Source organism: Oryctolagus cuniculus, chromosome 16 (assembly GCF_051225735.1).
Source record: "Oryctolagus cuniculus isolate XC-2025 breed Fujian yellow rabbit chromosome 16, ASM5122573v1, whole genome shotgun sequence".
Taxonomy (NCBI): Eukaryota; Metazoa; Chordata; class Mammalia; order Lagomorpha; family Leporidae; genus Oryctolagus; species Oryctolagus cuniculus.
This window is the reverse complement of record NC_142882.1, coordinates 3,692,615-3,718,139: the sequence shown is the minus strand read 5'-3', so window position 1 is coordinate 3,718,139 and position 25,525 is coordinate 3,692,615. Positions and strand designations below refer to the sequence as shown.

The window sequence follows — 25,525 nt, the reverse complement described above, 5'->3', positions numbered from 1 at the left end:
GCACCCACTCGAGAGACCCAGAAGAGGCTCCTGGCTTCAGATTGGGTCAACTCCAGCCACAGTAGCCATTTGGAGTGAACCAATGAATATAAGCTCTCTCTCTGTATTGCTCCAACTCTTCCTTTCAAATAAAAAGCTAAATCTTTTAAAAATTCAATGAATCAATTCAAAGAAATAATAGTTTGTCATGAACATAATGCATACGTACTATAATTTGGATGATGCTTTGAAACAGTATGCTAAGTGAAAAAGGGCCACCAAACCAGTCTGCACAGTGCAGGATTTCATTTGTATGGAACACTCAGCATTGTCAAGTCCAGAAACACAAAGCAGAGGGTGGTTGTCTGATTGTGAGACGCAGGAATTGAGTGACCACAGAATAAAGACGTTGATTTTGGGGATGACAGTATTTTAGAACTTGACAAAAATGATGGTTGCACAAAACAGTGAATGCCACGCATGCAATTAGTACAATCTAAAATGGTTACTCTTTTGTTGTATTAATTTCACCTCAAAAGTAAAAACCAATTTTTTAAGTCTGGAATTGGCAACAGAAAACCTAAAGGCAAAATAAATAAAAAGCAATAAGCAAATGGAATACAAGTTTGTATACTCTGCTACATATAAAAAATTGATGTGCAATAATTACAGCATTTCAAATCTGAAAGTGATACATAATTAAGGGGTTTGTGACAATGTTGTAAACATATGAAACATGATTTATTTATTTATTTTTTTAAACTTTTATTTAATGAATATAAATTTCCAAAGTACAGAATATGGATTACAATGTCTTCCCTCCATAACATCCCTCCAACCTGCAACCCTCCCCTTATCCACTCCCTCTCCCCTTCCATTCACATCAAGATTCATTTTCAATTCTTTTTATATACAGAAGATCAGTTTAGCATACATTAAGTAAAGATTTCAACAGTTTGCTCTCACATAGAAACACAAAGTGAAAAACACTGTTTGAGTACTAGTTATAGCATTACATCTCAATGTACAGCACACTAAGGACAAAAATCCTACATGAGGAGTAAGTGCACAGTGACTCCTGTTGTTGACCTAACAATTCCACACTCTTGTTTATGGCCTCAGTAATCACCCTAGGCTCTTATCATGAGCTGCCAAGGCTATGGAAGCCCCCTGAGTTCAATGACTCTGATAATTTTTAGACAAGGCCATGGTCAAAGTGGAATTTCTCTCCTCCCTTCAGAGAAAGGTACCTCCTTCTTTGATGAGCCATTCTTTCCACTGGGCTCTCACTCATGGAGATCTTTTATTTAGTTTTTTTTCCCAGAGTGTCTTGGCTTTCCATGCCTGAAATACTCTCATGGGCTTTTCAGCCAGATCTGCATGCCTTAAGGGCTGATTCTGAGGCCAGAGTGCTGTTAGGACATTTGCCATTCTATGGGTCTGCTGTGTATCTCACTTCCCATGTTGGTTCATTCTCTCCCTTTTTTATTCTATCAGCTAGTATTTGCAGACACTAGTCTTGTTTATGTGATCTCTTTGGTTCTTAGTCCTATCATTACGATCAATTGTGAACAGAAATTGATCACTGGAACTAGTAAGATGGCATTGGTACATGCCACTTTGATGGGATTGAATTGGAATCCCCAGTATGTTTCTAACTCTACCATTTGAGGTAAGTCAGCTTGAGCATGTCCCAAATTGCACATCTCTTCCCTCTCTTATTCCCACTCATATATTTTACAGCGATCACTTTTCAGTTAGTTTCAGCACTTAAGAAGAATTTTGTATTGATTGCAGTATTCAACTAAATGTATTAAGTAGAACAAACCAAAAAAATACTAAGAGGGATAACATATTAAGTTGCTCATCAACAGTCAGGGAAACATGATTTAACATGACCAATTACAGCACTGAAAAAATTCCAACTTGTGGGGAGCAACTCGGACTAGACTGTTACTGGAATTAAGACTTATTCTATGCATCTGCTCTCCCACAATATGGCACTGAGATGGGAGTAACAACTTCTACGCAGCTGCCTCTCGCCAACTTGAGTGATGACCTGCAGGAGCTGATCTTGCTCCTGATTGGAGGAGAGCAGCATGCTCGGCGTGTGGGTAGCAGAGTTGGGATTGGTGGAAGAGGACTATAAAGGAGGAGAGAGACAACATGCACCAGGAACATCTATCTGAAGGAACACCTGAGCAGCCCCCGAGAGAGCCAGCTGGCGGTGTGCCGCTCCCCCGCGGAAGTGGGGAAAGTGGCAGGGGGAACCACCCTTCTATGGAGGTAGAAGGGTCGGCAGCCAACCCGGGAAGAACCAGCAGCAAACCCGGGGAGGGCCGAGCAGACAAAAGAACAGTGCAGGGTCCTGTGTCGTTCCTCCACGAAGACAGGGAGCGACATAATGGTGCCGTGACTCAGATAGGAAGCCTAGGCAGTGTCTGTGTCATTCTTCCGTGAAGAGGGGGAGCGACATAATGGTGCCGTGACTCAGATAGGAAGCCTAGTCAGGGTTTAGTGTCGTTCCTCCACGAAGAGGGGGAGCGGCATAATGGTGCCGTGACTCGGATAGGAAACTTAGGAAGGAAGAAGCGGGAAGAAGTGGGAAAATACTGGAGAGAGAGACTAGAAGAGCCTAGGGAAAAGCCGGATGGAAAAGTTGCCGGAAGAAGCTATTGAAAGCCTAGGCATAGACTCGGATACGGACTGTGGGAAAGAAGTTAGGATTGAAAGTGAAAGTGAAAGCAAGAAGAAATTTAGACTCGGATACGGACTATGGTGGGGAAGCTAGGAGATTGAAAGCGAAAGTGAAACCTAGAAGAAACTTAGACTCGGATACGGACTGTGGGGAGAAGCCAGGAGAAATGAGAGGGGAATATTGTTGGAAGAAAAGTTAGGGAGGATGAAGCCGCGGGGGCAGGCTGAGGCAGAGACGTAAGCCAGGTTGGAATTCTTCAAGTCAGCCCGGGAAGCAAAAGGTGAAAGGCTAAAACCAGAGGCGGAGATGTAAGCCAGGTTGGAATCCGTCAGATTAGCCCGGGGAGCAAAAGACGGGAAGCCAAACTGGGAGCGGAGACGTAAGCTATAGGTTGCATTTCGTCAGGTTAGCCCGGGGAACTTAGACTGAAAACTAAACCAACCGGTGGCAGAAATGTGAGCTAGGCTGTGTGATTCGCGGAAGCCGCCTCGTGCAGAGAGAGCACACGGGGCGCAAGTAGATAGGGAAATGCGGGGCTGGCGCGAAGGCTGTGGTGGGGGCGCAAAGGGCGCAGAGACCGCAGAGTGCTCACGAAGCCAGGAAGCCGCGCAGATGAGAGGAGCGCAGAGCCGGGAAGCCGCCGCAGGGTGAGGCGCTGAGAAGCAGCCTCAGGGCGGGCACCAGGAAGCAGGGATAAGAGAAACAGAAGTTTAGAAGTAAAATGAGAGAAATAGGAATGCTGGCATATAGAAGTAAAATAGGAGAGATAGGAATGCCCGGAGATAGAGAAATAGAGAAAAATAAGGCCTCCCCACAACACAGCAATGAGAAGGCTTGGATTCGGTCTGCCTGATTAGTAAGATGATAAGCACCTGCTGGCGACTAGCAGCTTACCCGCTGCTAGCGGGTGGAAGACAGGCACGTTATCAACACCAATAAGTCTACCCACAATACGGCAATGAGAAGGCTTGGATTCGGTTTGCCTGATTGGTAGGGCTTGTAAGCACCTGCAGGCAGTTCTAGCAGCGCAGAGCATGTGCTGCAGGGCACCGAACACAGGCACGCATCAGCGCCTAAAAACCTCCTCACAACATGGTGAAGAGAGGACGCAGATTCGGTTTGCCTGATTGGTAGGGCTTGTAAGCACCTGTGGGCAACTCTAGCAAGCAGAGCAGAGTGTGTGCCACAAGACACAGAAGACAGGCGTGTATCAATGCCAAAAAATAAAAAGAAAGGGGGAATTGTGGGGAGCAACTCGGACTAGACTGTTACTGGAATTAAGACTTATTCTATGCATCTGCTCTCCCACAATATGGCACTGAGATGGGAGTAACAACTTCTACGCAGCTGCCTCTCACCAACTTGAGTGATGACCTGCAGGAGCTGATCTTGCTCCTGATTGGAGGAGAGCAGCATGCTCGGCGTGTGGGTAGCAGAGTTGGGATTGGTGGAAGAGGACTATAAAGGAGGAGAGAGACAACATGCACCAGGAACATCTATCTGAAGGAACACCTGAGCAGCCCCCAAGAGAGCCGGCCGGTGGTGTGCCGCTCCCCCGCGGAAGTGGGGAAAGTGGCAGGGGGAACTGCCCTTCCACGGAGGTGGAAGGGTCGGTAGCCAACCCGGGAAGAACCAGCAGCAAACCCGGGGAGGGCCGAGCAGACAAAAGAACAGCGCAGGGTCCTGTGTCGTTCCTCCACAAAGACGGGGAGCGACACAACTATATTTTTTTGACAGGCAGAGTGGACAGTGAGAGAGACAGAGAGAAAAGTCTTCCTTTTCTGTTGGTTCACCCCCCAATGGCTACTGTGGCAGGTGTACTGTGGCCGGTGCACCACGCTGATCTGAAGCCAGGAGCCAGGTGCTTCTCCTCGTCTCCCATGCGGGTGCAGGGCCCAACCACTTGCACCATCCTCCACTGCACTCCTGGGCCACAGCAGAGAGCTGGACTGGAAGAGGAGCGACTGGGACAGAATCCAGTGCTCCGACCAGGACTAGAACCCAGTGTGCCAGCACTGCAGGTGGAGGATTATCCTATTGAGCTGGGGTGCCGGCCAATTCCAACTAGATAATAAATCTTTTTATTATAAACTCTAAAGGAGGAAAAATGAAACAGGAAACAATCTTATAAATTCATTTTATTAAAATATGAATATTTAAGTGTCTACCAGTTGACAAGCAAAATATAGAAACTAGTAGAAATGAAGTTGTAAGAGTCTTTACCTGAGATGGGGTTTGTGTTTGTGAGCATAAAGTCTGACTGAGAACGTTATACACAACATTATTTTTAAAAAAGAGATAAATTGGGGTAAGTGTTCTGGAATGGTGGGAAATTGCCACCTACAATGCCAGCATCCCAAATAGGCACCAGTTAATGGCCTTGTTGCTTTACTTCTGATCCAGCTCCCTGCCAAAGACATGGGGAAAGCAGCAATAGTTGGCTTAAGATGTTTGGGCCCCTGAAACCCATCATGAAGACTCAGATGAAGCTCCTAGCTTTGGCCTGACCCAAGGCTGGGCCACTGCAGTCATATGGGGAGTGAAGCACTGGAGGGAAGGTCTCTCTTTCTCTCCCCTTTCTCTACCTCTGCCTTTCAGTGTGTATATATATACACACACACACTAACATGCATACATATATATATATATATATATAATAAACAAACTTTTTTTTAACAGAGAAGTGAATGCTGTTCATAAGGTGGTAAAGCTGAATCAATTACTTTATAACTTGGAATGCAAAATCAGAGTTTTATCAAAAAATTTGGTCTGAAATCCTAAATATGTGAACTAATGAACTAATCTTTAACAGCTATTTCCCTTGGAATCTACTGTATCCTTTAATCCTTTTAAAGAGTTCTTCTCAGGTCTGAAGAGCATAATGTAACACTTGGGGACAAAATGCAGCCCAGGAGCCCTGCACTGGAGGCCAAGATGGAGAAGACCTCCACAGCCAACATGACCTTCCCTTTAGTGCTGTGGTAGACAGGCAGGAAGGTCACCCAGACACTGCAGAACACCAGCATGCTGAATGTCAGGAATTTGGCTTCATTGAACATGTCAGGTAGATTCCTGGCTAGGAAAGCCACAGTGAAGCTCGCCAGGGCCAAGGAACCCAGGTAACCCAGGACACAGTAGAAGGAAATGACTGAGACCTTCTTGCACACCAGGATGATGTGGCCATGCTCAGAGTGTGCATCTGTGTCAATAAAGGGAGGAGAGGTCCCCAACCAGATGCCACCAAGAACAAGTTGGATCAGGGAGCAGATGGGAATAATGGAGTTAGGTACCCCTGGTATCAGCCAGTGTCTCATCCTTCTCCCTGGGGCAGTGACCTTGAAGGCCAGAACCACAATGATAGTTTTGGCCAGGACCATGGAAACAGCCATGGTGAACACCACTCCAAACGTGGTCTGCTGGAGGACACAGGTGGCTGTACTGGGACGACCAATGAACAGTAAGGAACAGAGGAAGCAGAAGATGAGGGCAATGAGCAGGATGCAGCTGAGACAATGATTGTTGGCCTTGACTATGGGAGTGTCTCGGTGCTTCACAAAGACACCAAGAACCACAGCAGTGAGGACAGAGAAGCACACAGCTGTGCAGACCAGGGTCATTCCTAAGGGGTCATCATAAGCCAGGAAGGCCACAGCTTTCTGCAGGCAGTGGTCTCGCTCTGTGTTGGCATACTGCTGCTCTGGACACTTCACGCATTGATCCATATCTGCTAAGACAGGAAAAATGCACCAGCCCAGCTTCAGCAGTGCTTAGTGTTATGTTCCCCAACTTCCACAAAACCATACCGAATAAGCTGTGGGAAGCATGTATCAGAATAATGTATAGGGAATGATTCCTGATTAATATCACTCATCTAAATTATGGCTAAGACACAACACTATTATTTCTTCTTTATATTCATGAGATCTTATTTTTCCCCACAACAACAACAAAAGACCTACTGTCTCAGGACACTTTGTTGTAATCATCAAATGCCCTCTATTTTTATTTATATTTTGGACAGAATTTGTGAAAGAGAGACAGAGACAGAGAGAAAGTCATCCTTCTGTTGGTTCACTCCCCAAATGGCCACTATGGCCAGCACACTGCACCGATCCAAAGACAGGGGCCAGGGGCGTCCTCCTGGTTTCCCATGCAGGTGCAGGGCCCAAGCACTTGGGCCATCCTCCACTTGCTTCCCAGGCCACAGCAGAGAGCTGGACTGGAAGAGGAGCAACCAGGACAGAATCCGGCACCACAACTGGGACTAGAACCCAGGGTACTGGAGCCACAGGTGGAGGATTAGCCTAGTGAGCTATGGCACTGGCCCCAAATGCCCTATCTTATGCTGGTTAATTTATGACAGCATAAATCACTTCTCATGTTTCTGGAGACTCAATCATTCAAGACCAAGGATCCTGCTGCAGTGTCCAGTGTAGGGTATCTTACAGATGGCACCTTCTTGCTGTGTCCTCACAGCATACCACATCCTTGCATATAAATGCACTAAATCCTTCAATGAGGCTGGAACCTGTGACTTAGGACACCACTGAAGAAGACCCTGCAATGTACCATCTACTTCAAGGCAAAGTTTCAAAATTTGAAACACCTACCTATCTCATTTACTTATGTCTCTAAAAGCAATCTCTTGGATTCATTTTTGCAATACTGAAGCCCCTGATTGAGAAACCATCAGGAATATGACAATTTACAGAATATCAAGGACAGCCAGTGCTGTGGTGCAGCGGGTTAATGCCCTGGCCTGAAGTGCTGACATTCCATAGGGGCACCGGTTCAAAACCCAGCTGCTCCACTTCCAATCCAGCTCTCTGCTACAGCCTGAGTAAGCAGAAGATGGCCCAAGTCCTTGGGCCCTTGCCCCCATGTGGGAGACCCAGAAGAAGCTCCTGGCTCTTGGCTTTGGATCAGCACAGCTCTAGCCATTGTGGCCAATTGGGGAGTGAACCATCAGATGGCAGACCTCTCTCTCTCTCTCTGCCTCTCCTCTCTCTGTGTAACTCTGACTTGCAAATAAATAAATCTTTAAAAAGTAAATAAAAACAGAGTATCAAGGACAGAGATGACTTATAGTAGCTGATACCAGGTGGAGTATGTCCTCGCATCCTGCAATGAGTTATAATGAGAATATCTTGCAATGTAGATTGCAAATCATTGAATCAGGAGCTCATCTTTGGTAGTTCCCAAATCTTTCCAATATTGAGCCTCTCTAACTATGAGCATACTGTGTCCGCCTGTGTTAGTCTTTTATTTTTCTCAATTATGTTCTGTAAATTTATGGTCAAGACTCTTTACTTCTAGCTATTTTTACTTGTAAGATGTTATAAATGCCCACATTTTTCAATTTCAAATGCTTTATGGCCGGTATATAAAAATAAAGTAAGTTTTGGGATGTTATCCTTATATCCAGTCACTGAATTAGTCAATTACTAAGCTTATTTATGTAAATTTTATATTCGTACAAAATATAATCTGAACATGATTTTTATTTCTTCTTTTCCAATTTTTTTCTCTTTTGAAAATATTCACTAGACAGGATATGCAGCATAATACGTAATCAGATGTGGTTAGGTTGAATGTTCTTATTTTATTCTTTCAACACTGCCTCAAAACTATGGTGTGATTATGCAAATACTCTTTATGAAGAAAATTCTGGCCTACTCATAATTTGGAAAGAATTGCTTTCTGTTATTTCTATAACATGCATGGATGTTGATTTTATTATTTTTTGCCATCATTGGGATTTTTATTTCTTCCTTTGAGGTACTAGTGTATTGTTTTACATTGTGCAAAGCAACCAGCACTGTGATGTAGCAGGTAAAGCCACTACCTGCATTGCTCGCATCCCATTTTGGTGCCAGTTCTAGTCCTGGTTTATCCACTTCCAGTGCAGCTCTCTGCTGTGGCCTGGGAAAGCAGTATAAGATGGCCAAGTCCTTGGGCCCCTGCATCCATGTGGGAGACCCAGAAGAAGCTCCTGCCTCTTGGCTTTGGATCAGCAGAGCTCCAGCCATTGTGGCCAACTGGGGAGTGAACTGCAGATGGAATACCTCTCACTTTCCTTCTCCCCTCCCCCCTCCCCCCTCTCCCTCCCCTCCTCTCCCCCCTCTTACCCTCTCTCCTCTCTTCCCTCTCCCTCTCCCCTCTTCCATCCCCCCTCTCCCTCTCCTTCTCTCTCTGTGTAACTCTGACTTCCAAATAAATAAATAAATCTTTATAAAAAAAGAAGCAAAATGGCTATAAATTTCCTCTTTTGGGGGTGGCACCATGGTGCAGTAGGTTAATCGTCCACCTGTGGTGCCTGCATCCCATATGGGTGCCAGTTCTAGTCTCAGCTGTTCCTCTTCCAATCCAGCTCTCTGCTATGGCCTGGGAAAGCAGTAGAAGATGGCCCGACTCCTTGGTTCCCCCTGCACCCATGTGAGAGATTAGGAAGCAGCACCTGGCTCCTGGCTCAAGATCAGTGCAGCTTCGGCTGTTGCAGCCATTTGGGGAGTGAATTAATGGAAGGAAGACCTTTCTCTCTGTCTCTCTCTTGCACTGTCTCTAACTCTACCTCTCAAATAAGTAAATAAAATCTTTAAAAAAAACTCCTCTTTTGAAATGACTTTATAATACTGGGGAGCCAAAGTTAGGCCATTTTCAAAGAATTCACTAAATTTTCCTTTTCTCTAAACAGAGCTTAGTAAATAATTGTTCCTTCTTTTATGAAGGTTTGATAAATCCCCCTCAAAAGAAGCTGTTGGAGATAATAAAAATGTATGGGGACTTTTTAAAATTTTTTCACTTAATGTTATTTATGCTTTGAGGATGGCTCTGACAAATCCTACTGACATGAGAATTTATGAACTACACCTGAGGTTTCCAAACTATTAACAAGAATCATTTATAATATATTTTCACTGTTAACTTTTTTGGGAGATCTATATAGATGACCTACTTTCAGTCTTAGTATCTCTTATTTCCTGCATTGTTTCTTCTTCTTCTTCTTCTTCTTCTTCTTCTTCTTCTTCTTCTTCTTCTTCTTCTTCTTCTTCCTCTTCTTCCTCTTCTTCCTCTTCTTCCTCTTCTTCCTCTTCTTTTTCTTTTTTTTTTGACAGGCAGACTGGACAGTGAGAGAGAGAGAGACAGAGAGAAAGGTCTTCCTTTGCCGTTGGTTCACCCTCCAATGGCCGCCGCGGCCGCCGCACTGCAGACGGTTCACCGTGCCGATCCAAAGGCAGGAGCCAGGTACTTATCCTGGTCTCCCATGGGGTGCAGGACCCAAGGACTTGGGCCATCCTCCACTGCACTCCTGGGCCACAACAGAGAGCTGGCCTGGAAGAGGGGCAACCGGGACAGAAACCGGCGCCCCGACCGGGACTAGAACCAGGTTCCCCAGTGCAGCAAAGTGGAGGATTAGCCTATTGAGTTACGGCACCGGCCCCTGCTTCTTCTTAATCAACTTTATTTGTTTTATACAAGAATCAATTTGCTTATCCTGTTTATGTTTGGATTTTATTTTTCTATATTTATCATTTCTTATGTTCTCTTTTGTGTTTAATTTAGTGTTCTTTTTCTGGCACTCGATAAGTTCTTAGAAATGATAAGTTCAGCTTTTAATATACATTATACATAAATATATAAAATCTAGAATTATAAATTTCTTTGGAATTATAAATTTCACTCTAACTGGACACCAGATTTAATAAACAGTGTTTCTAAATGGAAATATACAGCTATCTTGTTCATTCTATAACCCATGAGTAGTTTAGTGGTGTATTTATAATTTCCAAGGCTATCGAAATTCAAGCTGGTGGATGATGCACTCTCCATCATTGCACATGGAACACATATGAACTTATGCCCAATGTGTACACATAAAGTGCCTTTACCCAAGTCAGTGATATGCAGACCATAACAGCAATTTCCTACATTTCTAATAAGCTGAGTTAATGCTACATCATTGTAATATTAAACAACACACAATCACAAAATCAATCTTAGAAAATCCCCACTCTATATAAGTGACTTCATGTTCCAAGCATGTGTAAGGAAGGGTAGGCTAAGCTATGATGTTTAGGTTGGGTGTAACAGATGGATTTTCAACTTTAAAAAAGAAATGATTTCAGTATAACACCATTAAATACCATAAGTCTGAAGCATTCCAAAGTGATAATTATGGAAAATCCAATATATAAATATTCAGTCCATTTCCCGTATCATCTCCCAACCCCATCCACATATTCTCTGTGTTTTACCAATTAAGCCTTTTTCTTAGGTTCTCTGCATGTTGTGTGAACTGGCAATTTTCCAAATTCAGCCACTTCTAATATTTCTACCAAGAATTTACTCCCCATTTAATTCATAATATTAATACTAACATCTATGGGATGAGATCCACAACATCACCTCAAAAAATGCAGATACCACCACGTAATACACCCTATAGGCAAATCTGTTGTGCATACTTTCATTGCAGTCAATACTTCTACTATGAATGCATATCTCTATTTTTTTTCTTACCTGTGAACTAAAGAAGAGCATGAAATACAATCTCCTCACTTGGAATATGGTATATCATAAGCATGTTTTACAGAGCAGTAATTCATACCAGTAAATCAAGCACAACCTTTATAAGTACCTGCTCCACTGAAAAACAGTGCCAGGTCCTAGGAAAATAAGGACTTGTAGTATCTATGTCTTCAATGTGATCTAAACGTCGTTTCACAGAAAATGAAAAGTAAATACATATGATACCTGTGTTCACTCCATGATGAAGATGGAATTAGGAGACTGAGCGGTGGTCAAGAGGAGTTTTATAAAGACACTAATGTCTGCTGTAAGTGTAAAATAATGCCTGAAAACACGTATGTCACTGAGTGAATGTTTAGACTACTGGTGAAGGCACACATGTCCCACATTTAAGTAATCTGGTTTGATTACCAGATATGGCTCCTGTTCCAGTTTCTGTCATTGAGGACCCTAGAAGGCAGGGGTGAAGACTGAAGTGGCAGGGTTCCTAACACACACATGAGAGCTCTGGACTCAGTTCTCAGCTCCTGATTCCAGGAATGGTCCAGCCCTGGCCACTGCAGACATTTTGGAACTGGACCAGAAGATAGGAGATTTGTTTATATCTGCCTGTCTTGTTCAAGGCCGATGCAGACTAACATAACAGGGTAAGTATTTATAATAATAATTTCATTATTAACTTAAAAGTGGAGATCCTTGTCTCTGCAGTTCTCCTCTAGGCCCTTTCCACTTCCTTGGATGGATGGGGGAGAATAAAGGAGAAATGAGGAATTTCTCCAAATAGGTACACTTACCTGTCTGATTGGAAATCTCATTCTCTGGGCACAGAGTGCAATCAAAACAACAGGCAGCCTTTCCCTCTCGAGGGGTCTTCCTGAATCCAGGGCTACAACTCGCACTGCATATGGACTGGGGAGGCTGAGGACATTCAGATATGTGTTGGTCACTACTGAGAGTACCACCCATTCTTCTACCAACTAGGGTTTTTACAATACTGAAATCAAAATAAACTTAACTTGCACATACATCTACATCCAATTTTATGGACTGAATGCCATGTTTATTGTATGCTGTGAAATGTATGAGAACTGAGAAATATTATTGAACAGCTGTGTTCCCTTCATATCCAACAGAAATACAGCAAGAAAAATCTCTTAGTTGGGATGGTGAGTTGTTAAATGGCATAAATAGCCATTTACTGTGCTATGAGTAAACAGAAACCTCCACAACATGATTAATCATTTGGGGCTAGTGATGTAGCATAGTAGGTTAAGCCTCCACCTGCAACATCAGCATCCAATATGGGTGCCAGTTCACATCCCTGCTACTCCTCTTCCAATCCAGCTCCTTGATAATGGCCTGGGAAAGCAGTGGAAGTTGGCCCAAGTCCTTGGGCCCCTGAACCTATGTGGGAAACCTGGAAGAAGCTCCTGGATCTTGCCTTCAAATGGACCCAGTTCTGGCCATTGTGGCCATTTGGGAAGTGAAGCAGTGGATGGAAGACCTCCCTCTGTCTCTCCCTCTTTCTGTCTCTAACTCTGCTTCTCAAATAAATAAATCTTTTTAAAAGATATTTTAAAAATATCTTATTATTTTATTTACTAATCTTATTTATTTGAAAGGCAGAGTTAGAGAGAGGCAGAGGCAGAGACAGGTCTTCCATCCACTGGTTCACTCCCCAGATGGCCACAATGGCCAGAGCTATGCCAATCCAAAGCAAGGAGCCAGGAGCATCTTCCCAGTCTCGCACACGGGTGCAGGGGTCCAAGGACTTGGGACATCTTCTACTGCTTTCCCAGGCCATAACAGAGAGCTGGATCAGAAGTGGAGCAGCTGGGACTTGAACCAGCACCCATATGGAATGCTGGCACTACAGATGGCAGCTTTACCCACTATGCCACAACACTGGCCCCAATAAGTCATTTTTTAAAGATTGGCTATTTATTAGTAGTACAAAGAATTGTTATTAGTTACAACACACCTGTTCAATTTTTGTGGCCCACTCTATCAAATCTTCATATAAAGACAGGTGTTGACCATGTGGAGCATATGGAGAAAACTTCCCTACTTTCACCTTAATTCCTACACCATCTGGGAAATTCCAATAGTTGAGAATGTCATACTCTCCATTCAATTTGTGTTCCTGATTGAAATTCACTGTGTCACCAGCAGGACTGTTAAGCTGGATGTTCTTCAGAAAAGGGTGCAGCTAAAAGAGATGCATCATCTGATGATAAAGGGCATCCCAGTGTTCAGACACAAAGCCTAAATTACTGAAAGTCTCTTATCATCTGAAATGCCTTGCTGAAGGTTTCAACGTATTGCAGGCACACAAGGGAGACATAGAAATGAAAGGCCATAGAAAACTAATCATAATGTTTCTAAAATATCAGTAAGAATCAACAGAAAACTCCCAAACATGCACACCTACACAGTAAGGAGGCTGACTGCTCAGACAAATCTCAGCTGTTGAGTCAAACCCACACCCTTTTCCTACTGAAGTATCCAGAACATCAGTCTGCAAAGGAGGTTATCAGTGACTGAAGTTACTGCTTAGTTACATTATATGATAAGGCTCAACATCTTTTATGAACTTAAAGAACTAATCCTCTTCCTGTTGGGAGGGAAGTACAGTTATCTTTTTAGAACTCTATGAAATATCTGAAATCTGTTCTCAGAAAAATTTTAAAAAGAACTTCACAGGAAACCTCTAGATTTCTCCTATGGAAAGCAGTAGAAGGGCAGGCTGTTGAGGCCTTATATAAAACAAAGCATCAGCCTAGATTCACAATGCCTTTCTGCTTGCCCACTTGGCTCCATGCTCTTGACTATCACTTATACCAAGTCTACATTTATGTCCTGGGCAATACATACAAGTCATATTCCCCAGTGCTTTTGGAGAAGGATTATAAATGATCTGGTTTGCTTAAAACATCTTGACAACAAGTGACAGTATGTACCATCCAATGGCAGAGCCATTACCTGCCAAGGAGAAAACACCAGTGCTTTTCCATTTCCTCCTGGTGACATTTCTACTCGTTGAAGAATCATCTCATGTATGGCATGAGCCACAGCATACACAACATTGTATATATTGTAACTCTCTTCTGTCATGGTCATGTCAAAATGGTGCCAAAGCAATCATTCCAAGGATGCACTGGGTGGACAGTTCTCCAAAGCTTTACAGTCAAGTTTAGAAATTGAGCAATTAAAATATGGCAGCCAGAAGTCAGCAAGGAAAGGGTCCTCTTGGTATCTGGATGGATTGGATGTTCAGATAAAATCTGTGAAACCAGAAATTTCACCATGGTGATGTGAGAAAATGAGTGCCCATGGAATGAGTCAAGTAGGAAATGGTGATATCCCATTGTGAGGTGGTGACCCACACTTTCCACATCATTATATGTTCCCTCTTTCCAAAGACAGGCCTAAAAAAGACTCATTGTCACCCAAAATAACAACATTTGCTGATGATTTCATGATCTGCCAGTGATACAATGAGGTTCTTGAGTAATACAGCAACACAGTAACAGGGATCATTTTCAAAAAGGCTACAGAAACTCCATTCCTACACTTGATCTTAGCCAACTCCACTCTCAATTCTGAGAGAAGTTGCATACCTTTCTCATCATCTGAGATGGCCAGCCCCACCCATGTCCAACATAAATGAAGCATCAGAGACACCATGCCATGCACCAGAGTCATCTCCTTGGGAGCCATCTGATAGAGGGAAGGAAACTTGCCATTTTCACGCAGAATAGGATCAAAATGGCTGAAAGTTAGCTAAAGCAAAAATAAAATATGAAGCAACATGAGGGACAGGGTTTCCAAAAATCATAATCTCCGTTCTGACAGGCATTAATCCAAAGATGGTCAGAGGGGGCTAGCGCTGTGGTGCAGCGGGTTAATGCACTGGCCTGAAGTGCCAACACATATGGGCGCTGGTTCAAGACTTGGCTGCTCCACTTCCAATCCAGCTTTCTGCTATGGCCCAGGATAGCAGCAGAAGATGGCCCATGTCCTTGGCCCCCTGCACTCACCAAGGAGATCAGAAGAAGCTCCTGGCTCCTAGCTTCAGATCAGTGCAGCTCTAGCCATTGCAGCCAATTGGGGAGTGAACCATTGGATGAAAGAATTTCTCTCTCTCTCTCTCTCTCTCTCTCTCTCATTCCCTGTCTCTCCCCTCTCTGTTTAACTCTGACTTGCAAATAAATAAATAAGTCTTTTCAAAAAGCTGGTCATAACTCTTTAATTAACAATTATTCTTAGGTATTTAAATTTAACTGAAACGTGATCCCTGTTAAATATAAGAGTGGGAATAAGAGAGGGAGTAAATGTACAATTTGGGGCATGCTCAATCAGACTTGCCCCAAATGGTAGAGTTAGAAATGTGCCAGGGGATTCCAATACAATCCCATCAAGGTGGCATGTACCAATGCCATCTCACTAGTTCAAGTGATCAGTTTCAGTTCACAAATCATCATAATGATAGGATTAAGAGTCAAAGGAATCACATAAACAGGACTAGTGTCTGCTAATACTAACTGATAGATTTAAAAAGGAGAGAACCATGCAACACGGGAAGCAGGATATACAGCTGACTCAGAATGGTAGATGTCCTAAACAGCACTCTGGCCTCAGAATCAGCCCTTAAGGCATTCATATTTGGCTGAAGAGCCCATGAGAGTATTTCAGGCATGGAAAGCCAAGACACTTTGGCAAAAAAAAAAAATCTCTGCGAGTGAGATCCCAGTAGAAAGAACGGGCCATCAAAGAAGAAGGTACCTTTCTCTGAAGGGAGGAGAGAACTTCCACATTGACTACGATCTTGTCTAAATAATATCAGAGTCAGCAAACTCAAAAGGCTTCCATAGCCTTGGCAACTCATGACAAGAGCCTAGGGTGAATACTGATGCCATAAACAAGAGTGTCAATTTGTTAAGTCAAAAACAGGATTCACTGTGCACTTACTCCCCATGTAGGATTCTGTCCTTAATGTGTTGTACAATGTGAATTAATGGTGTTAATAGTACTCAAACAGTACTTTATAATTTGTGTTTCTGTGTGGGTGCAAACTGTTGAAATCTTTACTTAATATATACTAAATTGATCTGTGTATCAATACAATTGATAATGAGTCTTGATGTGAATGGAATGGGAGAGGAAGTGGGAGATGGGAGGGTTGCAGGTGGGAGGGAAGTTATGAGGGGGGGGAGCCACTGTAATCCATAAGCTGTACTTTGGAAATTCATGTTTGTTAAATAAATGTAAGAAAAAAAAACTGGTCATAGGAAAAAAAAATCAATCATTTCTTTTTATATTTCTTTTTTTTGGGGGGGACATATTGGTTTTTATTAACATTTATAGCTGAACTAAAGTTACATGATCAAAATGCAATAGAATTCTTTCATTGGCAATAACTGGTTATATTGTATGATTTTTTTTAATTTAAAGATTAACCGTCATGTTCACAAATATTTTCTTTTTTTCAGATTACATTGATACATTTATTTTTTCAACTTTCATTTAACTAACAATTTCTTTTTCTAGTCATCCTCACTCCTTTAGAATATTCTAAGGAAAAATTAACAATGTAATAGTTCCAGGAAAAAACTCTGGCTTCTCTCTCTCTCTCTCTCTCTCTCTCTCTCTCTCTCTCTCTCTCTTCCTGTATTTCAAAAAGAAAATATGGCTTTTCCACCACTTTCCTGAGTATTTGCCCTTTGAGATTATGTACTTTAACAGATGCTTAAATCCAGTCTCCTCCTCTCACCCTTCGAAGCACCAGAGATTGGCATCAGCCAAAAACAGCTCTCTCTCCTCATGACACCCCGCTCACCTGTGCAAACTTGTAGAGTCCCAGCAGTGTCCCAATTTGGGCAGAAGTTGCCCACGTTGTCCCTGTCAGTACCGCTGCGGAACTGCTCTCTCTTCCCTAAGTGTAATTCAGGATGCTCTCAACCATCCTTGAGAGCCAAAGGAAGGGAGTCTGTAACATCCTTCGATTACTGTGTAGGACACTGAAGACATCATATCCCAGAGACACGTTGGGTAGAAGATGTGGGCTCCTGTTGATCTCTTCAGTGGTGAAGACCAAAGCCAGAACATGCTGATAGTTCTTAGACTCCAACCTGCATACAGGGCACAGGAGTCCTTAGGGAAAAGACTCCAATTATGACTGGCCTCAAATCCAATTCAGTGACTGCTGTGGCCTGAAAGTTTGTAAGATTCTTTTCCAAATACATCATTTCTGAAGTTTTCAGTTTGGTGTTTGCCTTTAACTATATCTTTGCTTTTATGTGGTCTATTTCTATATTTCTTTATATTCTGAGGTGAGTACATTAAATGCCTGCAGGTTTAGGGGTATAATTCCATTTCTTTTTACTTTAATACCATTTATTTTACTGACTCTCAAATTTTAAAGAGCTCAGAAAATTAGTGACTATTATTCAGAATAATCATAAGGGGAGAATACAACTTTCCAAGGGGAAGAAAACAACAGCAACTACTTCTTAAGTGCAACATTTTAAACAGATTGGCAATGGTTCCAGAAAACACAGACAAATCAGAACAGAACAGCAAATAGAGCTCGATCTCTGTGTTTATACAAAAGTTTCATACATCATTAAGGTAGAATTGAAAAATAAGTAGAAAAATAAGAAATTATTCTAATAATAGTGAAAGTGAACTATCAGGAATGAAAAACTGAAGGAATAAACTTGTATTTGATGAGAAAATAAATTCTAGAGGCTCCAAACAGTTTATAATAAAGTTAAGTCCAGGAAAAAAAAAAAAACTGGCAAAAAGGCAGAAAGTAGAGGACACAAGATTTTTGCATTTTACTCTTCTTTCAAGTTTGTGCTTGTTTCTACTGTAAAGATCCCACACTCAACAATATTTAAGATAAGCAGCAACTTCATAAGAACATTGCACAAAGTTCTTTAAAAGGGAAATAACCCGTTAAAATTAAAATAAAAATTCAAGAAATCAAATAATATATGAAGACATGAGGTATACATATGATCAACCTATCTACACCTATCTATCCATAAAAATACTAACATTAACAATGAGAAACCATTTGTACATGGACAACCAGGAATAAATCCCTGTTTTAAAAGTAAACATGAGTGCTGGCACCACAGCTCAATAAGCTAATCCTCCAACTGCGGTGCTAGCACACTAGGTTCTAGTCCCGATTGGGGCGGTGGATTCTGTCCCGGTTGCTCCTCTTCCAGTCCATTTCTCATCTGTGGCCGGAAGTGCATTGGAGGATGGCCCAAGTCCTTGAGCACTGCACCCATGTGTGAGACCAAGAGAAGCACCTGGCTCCTGGCTTCGGATCAGCGCAATGCGCCAGCCTCAGCGCACTGGCCGCAGCAGCCACTGGGGGGTGAACCAATGGAAAAGGAAGACCTTTCTCTCTGTCTCCCTCTCTCATTGTCCACTCTGCTTGTCAAAAAAAAAAAAAGTAAACATGAGGGGCTGAAACTATGACATAACAGGTAAAGCAGCCATCTGCAGTGCCAGCGTCACATACCGTGCCAGTTCAAGTCCTGGCGGGTCCACTTCTGATCCAGCTTTCTGCTATGGCATGGGATAACAGTGGAGGATGGCCCAAGTCCTTCAGCCCCTGCACACATGTGGGAGACCTGGAGGAAGCTCTAGGATCTTGGCTTCAGATCAGACCAGCTTTGACCATTGTAGCCATTTTGGGAGTGAGGCAGCAGATGGAAGATCTCTTTCTCTCTCTGCCTCTGCCTCTCTGTAACTCTGCCTTTCCGATAAATAAAATCTTTTAAAAAAGTAAACATGAAGTGGTAATTCTCTTCTGTATAGTTTTTGAAACAGGATATTTCCCTGGGTCATGGCCAGGGCCAGGGCTAGGGGGTTCTTAGACTATATTCCTCTAACTGCTTTACAATATAGATAACTCTGACTGCAACCGGTGAAAATTGTTGCAGATTAATTAACTTGACTTAATTATTCTCCACAGTGTGTGTCAATTTTACTCTCTAAAAATATAAAATTCTAATTTATCCATGTATAATAAAGTAAAACTGAATATAAATAGCAATGTACTCAGCTAGTTTCCATCTCATCAATTCATTAGTTTTCAAAATATACTGTAGATCTCTTTGTTATAATCGATCTTCAATCAAAGATCTTTCTACTGGAGCAGGTGTTTATCAAAGCAATTAGGACAATATTGAGATACCCACATCCCAAATTGGAGTGCCTCAGTTTCAGCTTGCTCTACTTCAGTATCTAGTTTCCTTCTAAGGCACACGCTGGGTGGCAGTAGGTGTTGGCTCAAATATTTGGTTGCCTGCCACCCATGCCCATGGGAGACCTGGATGGAATTTCTGGTTCCTTCATTTGCCCTGGCCCAGATCTCACTGTGTTGGCAATTTGGGGAGTGAACCAGCAGATGGGTGATCTTCTTCTTTGTCTCTCTGCTTCTCATATAAAATACCTAATTACAGTGCTCTTTATTGTAGTACCACAAACTAGGAATCCAATTAGAAAACTAAGAAACACCCCAAAATTGGTAAGAAACTAAAATTATGCTAACTCTACAAAGTAAAATAATAATAGGTATAATATTCAAATACGAACATGTTTATATAAAATATTTACGGTATTTTGTAACACAAGGAAAATGAGCTAGGAGGAGTCAAGATCAAATGATCCCACTTGTCATGTCTTCATATTTACATGAAGAAATAGAAATCATAAGATCAGGGTGATGTGATGATTTTGTGGAACTGAGGCATTTACACTTAGGTAGGCCTCTTTCTCCAATAAAGACAAATTGAAAATTTCATTTCACAAAAGTATTGAACTAAAGACAAATATATTAATTCTGCACATGGAAACATCCTCCCTGTCAAAAAATCCTTCTGTTTCCCTGTCTGAATTATAAAGTAAGGCATTCTCATGGGCCCATAAAGGCTTCTAGCTATTAGATAACTTGGTGTGGACAGGAGGACCTTGTGTAGCTTCAAATATATGCACTTCAGGCATGGATAGGGCATCCAGCACATGGGTCTGGAGAGAAACACTGGCCCAGGCACCTCGGGCCCCTGAGCTGGGGACAGAAAATCAGAGGACAAGAAGAGCAGGAGGTTCACCGTGGCTATGATGAGAGACAACTGCCCTCTCCAGCACCCTAGGAAACCCTGCCTTCTGCCCTGGCCAAGATTCATTTCATCAAATTTGACTCAGCCTCCCCTGAATTGTTTTAATTTTACTGTTTATTTTTATCAATATATAAAGAGAACAGATTTAATATAGTTTATCGATAAAATTCTAATATGATACTTCTCACTTCCTCCCTCCCTCCCTTGCTTCCTCTCCATCCCTGTTGCTTTTCTTTTTAATTTTTGTCATAACATTTTTAATTGATTGTACAGTCCATGAGGTATACATAACAGTTTCTATAGGGACATTAGGAATTGTACACTTGATGGAAACAGTCTCAAGATGCTGTGGAAAGAACACTTCTCTGTTCCTCTTAGAAATGAACTCATGCAAATAGACTGCATTGTCATCCTAAGGGGCTTGGTTTGACCTCTGGCAGTGGTGGAGGGTCTAGATGATAGGGTAAGGTGTAGAGTGATTGCTCACTCAGACCCAAGCCCTACAAATGGGGAAAAACAAAGTATTCTGCCACCTCCTTTTAAAGGTGGAAACACAGTCTGCCGAGGGAGAGAGAGAATACATTATGGACAGATGCTAAAGAGAAGGGAACCAAGAGCACTATTCTATCTAGGATTGAAACATGCAAGAAGGGCATAGGGATTCTTAGGGAAATGTCTCCAACCATGATTGTTATCAACTCCAATGTGATAACCACTATAGAATGAATGTTCTGTGCAAATATGCATTGGCTGAGATACTGCTCTTTAGTATGATCATATTTGATGTGGTTTCTGGGAGGTAAGTACAATTTTTTATGACTTACCTAACTACTTTCTTAGAAATTTTCAATATGAGATTGTGCAGAGAGATTGTTACGTCTCTCTAACTGGTGAAGATAGTGAGAATAGGAAAGGAAAAATGTCTCTCCTTGAGGCAGGAAATGTGTCTTTCACAGATGCCAACCTCACATATCTTAATCCTGGACTTCCCAGCCTCAGCAATTCTAAAAAATAAATTCCTGTTGTTAAGTCACAAAGTCATGGTATGTTGTTATATGGAAACTCTAGGTGACTAACACAACAATGAAATGGGGTAGAATGCAGGTTAATTTCATTTGTGTCAACAGCTGGTTCTCCCAAGTCCTTGCATTTTGTGTCTGTAGCAAATGGCAGAAAGGCTCTGGAATACTTTTTCTAAATCCCATGAACCATGAGGAAAAGAAACTGATTTTCAAGGGAAAAGAAAAACGAATTAAATAGAAATCAGTCTTTGTTTTTGCACATGTTCTACCCATGGCCAAAAATGGTTATTTATATTGGCACATCATCAAATGATTCCCCAAACAGCATACACATGAGCATGACTCAGCACAAGGTCATGGGATTGATGAACTCACCTGAAGGCTAAGGGGCCAGCAGAGGCAGGATATCTAAATGTGGAGATTGGTGGAGTGCAAGACTTGGCATTTGTAACTCAAGCTTCCTCCTTATCAAAACTGAGCATCAGCTTCCCTCCTAAATCAGGAAACTAACTCAAGTTCAAAGCCTAAAGGAAGGAGAATCATGAAAATGCAGAACATATGAAGATGTTGGAATCATTTATTGGGGGGATGTCAAGTACTATAGATCAAAAGCATGCCACCTAGTGAAGTTTAATGGCTGCTATCTATTTTTTTAACTTTTATTTAATAGATATAAATTTCAAAGTACAACTTTTGCATCACAGTGCCCCCCCTTCAACTTCCCTCCCATCTCCCATTCCCTCTCCCATCCCATTCACATCAAGATTCATTATCAATTATCTTTATATACAGATCAATTTAGTACATATTGAGTAGTTTTTAACAGTTTGCACCAACACAGAAACACAAAGTGTAAAGTACTGTTTGAGTACTAGTTATACCATTAATTCACATAGTAAAACACACTAAGGACAGAGATCCTACATGGGGAGTAAGTGCACAGTGATTCCTGTTTTTGACTGAACAATTGACACTCTTATTTATGATCAGTAATCACCCTAGGCTCTTGTCATGAGTTGCCAAGGCTATGGAAGCCTCTTGTGTTCACCAACTCCAATCTTATTTAGACAAGGTCATAGTCAAAGTGGAAGTTCTCTCCTCCCTTCAGAAAAGGGTACCTCCTTCTTTGAAGACCTGTCCTTTCCACTGGGATCTCACTCACAGAGATCTTTCATTTAGGTCTTTTTTGTTTTGCCAGAGTGTCTTGGCTTTCCATATCCATCAACAGCAGACTGGATAAAGAAATTATGGGACATGTACTCTATAGAATACTATACAGCAGTCAAAAACAACGAAATCCGGTCATTTGCAACCAGATGGAGGAATCTGGAAAACATTATGCTGAGTGAATTAAGCCAGTCACAAAGGGACACATATCATATGTTCTCCCTGATGGGGGATAACTAACCTAGCACCAAAAAGGAAACCTGTTGAAGTGAAATGGACACTGTGAGAAACAGTGGCTTGATCAGCCCTTGTCCTAACTTTTGAGGAACAGCATACTGTTTTATTGCTATTATTATTTTGGTTCTACTTAATACCATTGGTTGAACTATTTAATTAACACAAAATTATTCTTATTTATTTAAATTTAACTGAAAAGTGATCTCTGTTAAATATGAGTGGGAATAAGAGAGGGATGACATGTACAGTTTTGCACATGTACAATCAGACCTGTCCCAAACAGTAGAGTTAGAATTGTGCCAGGGGATTCCATTTCAATCCCATCAAGGTGGCTGCTATTTATTTTTCTATGGAAATCTGAAAAGTATGTTCATATAAATAATTACTATTGGTAATAGTCTAACTCCAAATAGGTCTTATTCTATGAATCTTTCCTCAAGACCTGCATGCAGATAGACTTGCAGGCCAAGAAAAAACACCACACATTTCTACAGGCACTGACAGAAAACTTCCTCAAGAAGGGAACGCAGATGCCCCTTGTATTTCAAGTGTCCTGCATATTCAGTCATGATGAACTGTCTACTGTATGTTGATGACCTGTTCATGCCCACTGTGTGCCAGACAGAAAGAGGCATCTTTCAATTATTGGGTACAGGATTTTATGTGTTTCCAACAAATCCAATTGTGCACTTGATTTTTCAAGCATCTTTGTATTACCTATGTTGTTTTCTGGGTGAGATAAGTTGAAAATCCTCCTTCTAAGAAAAATATATTTTCTGGGGCTGGGGCTGTGGTGCAGTGGGCTAACACCCTGGCCTGAAGTGCTGGCATCCCATAAGGGCAGTGGTTCGGGATCCAGCTCCTCCACTTCTGATCTAGCTCTCAGCTATGGCCTGGGAAAGCAGAAGAACATGGCCCAAGTCCTTGGTTCCCTGCAACCGCATGGGAGACTTGGAAGAAGCTCTTGGATCCTGGCTTCAGATTGGTGCAGGTCCAGACATTACAACCAATTGGGGAGTGAACCATTGGAGGGAAGAACACTCTCTCTCTCTCTCTCTGCCTCTGCTCTCTCTGTGAAACTCTTTCAGAAATAAATACATTAATATTTTAAAAAAGTAGAAATTATTTTCTCATCTGTATCTATACTTCCTCTTCTCTTCTTTGTCATTTTCTAGTGTTTCTCTAATCCCTCTGCCCTCTTCATCTCCTCATCCTCATCCTCTACCTCCTCTTCTTTATAAAGCTATATATGATCTCTGCCAAACAGGCTTTTGCTGACAGTTTGCATGTGGATACATTATATAATTCCATCCTTTATCTCTTTGAACAGGTAATCAGTAGTAAGAGATATTCTGATGCTGGGAAATGTAACAGTTGGGAGTTTAGAGTCTAAAGCAGTTATTTTAAATTCAATGTTGTTTTATTCTGCTGTCATCAAAAATGGCCTATTTTTCTTCCATGTGTCTAATAAGGCTGCTTTATAAGGTCCTTATTGAATGATTTTTCACCTGTGAAGTACCTGTGTTCTTATCACGGTCTTCTCCTCCACTTAAGAACCATGTTGGTTTCTCCGGATCATGGGATGATCCCATGTTGAATGATTTCATGTTCTTCTTCAGACTCAGTGTTTATCTGGGATTCCACATTAATTTGCCCCAGCTTGATGGGGACCTACACACAAATCTTTTCCTATTTTGATGGCTCTTGGCGTTTGTCTGTTGCTGGTTCATGCAAAAATGGACAAGTGTTAACAACCCACTTCCCTTCTTTCTGGGATTTTCTTCTCAAGCAAATTCAGCAAACTAATCAGAATGATATTGTTTGAAAGACCTTGATGTTTTGTTGTAGAAACTCTCATGCTTTATTTGAGAAGAAAGAGAATGGAATTTCAGATCAATAAACTTGCATTTTTATTTAATGAGGAATAAGGGAAGTCCAAAACACAAGGAAGCAGAATTGGGAGTGGCTCCTAGTCACCACATGTGGAGCTGAATGCCACAGCACCCCCAGGTCTACCAGATAAGGCATCACAGAGTGCATCCCAACGGTCTCCCTGTTTCAGTAAGTGTTCAAGGTGATTCTGAGGGTTGCAGAAACAAGCAAACAAACAAAATTACCCTCCTCTTAAAAAGTTGGCATCTCAGTGAGGTAAGAATTCCTATTCCAGAATTTAAAACTTCCATAATATACTGTTCAAGTAAGATGTAAATTCCTGGCCCAAGGGATACAAGGTGCATTAGAATTATTTTACATTACAGGATTACTAGGTTTCACCAAAACAGTGGGGAAGAAACCAGAAGGACTCTCCCTTCTCACAATTCCCCAGGAGAACCCTCAGAGTCACCAACCCAGCTCCTCTCCAGGTCTCACAACCTGGCACAGAGCCTGGAAGGGTCTGTTGAGCTGCAGAGCAGTGAGGAGCCAACAGGGGGTAGTGGTGGGAACACACTTTGCTCCTCTGCAGCTCGGCCATCAGGGGTCGCACACGTAAAGACCCATATCCTCATATTCTGCACCAAAAGAGCAAGGTGGGTTGGGGCCTTTTCTCATTCCTTGTGACACATGACCCATATTCCTGTACAGGACATGGTTCCTGCCTCTGTCCTCTCACGAGAAACTTGTGCTCACAGTGCTGAGCCTCCTGACTTTGGCTGCAGATCAATGTGGGGGTATTCATTATGGCTGATGTGTGGCTCTCTGTGAATTTCAGGTGTTACTCTGGAGGAGCTGACTTGAGAGGTTCTACAAGA

At 42.1% G+C, this 25,525-nt stretch overlaps 1 pseudogene; it reads right to left on the bottom strand.

The window, feature by feature from the left end:
* Positions 1–5,482: 5,482 nt before the first annotated feature.
* On the bottom strand, positions 5,483–25,248 carry LOC127482680 (vomeronasal type-2 receptor 116-like; annotated as a pseudogene).
* Between the last annotated feature and the right edge of the window lie 277 nt (positions 25,249–25,525).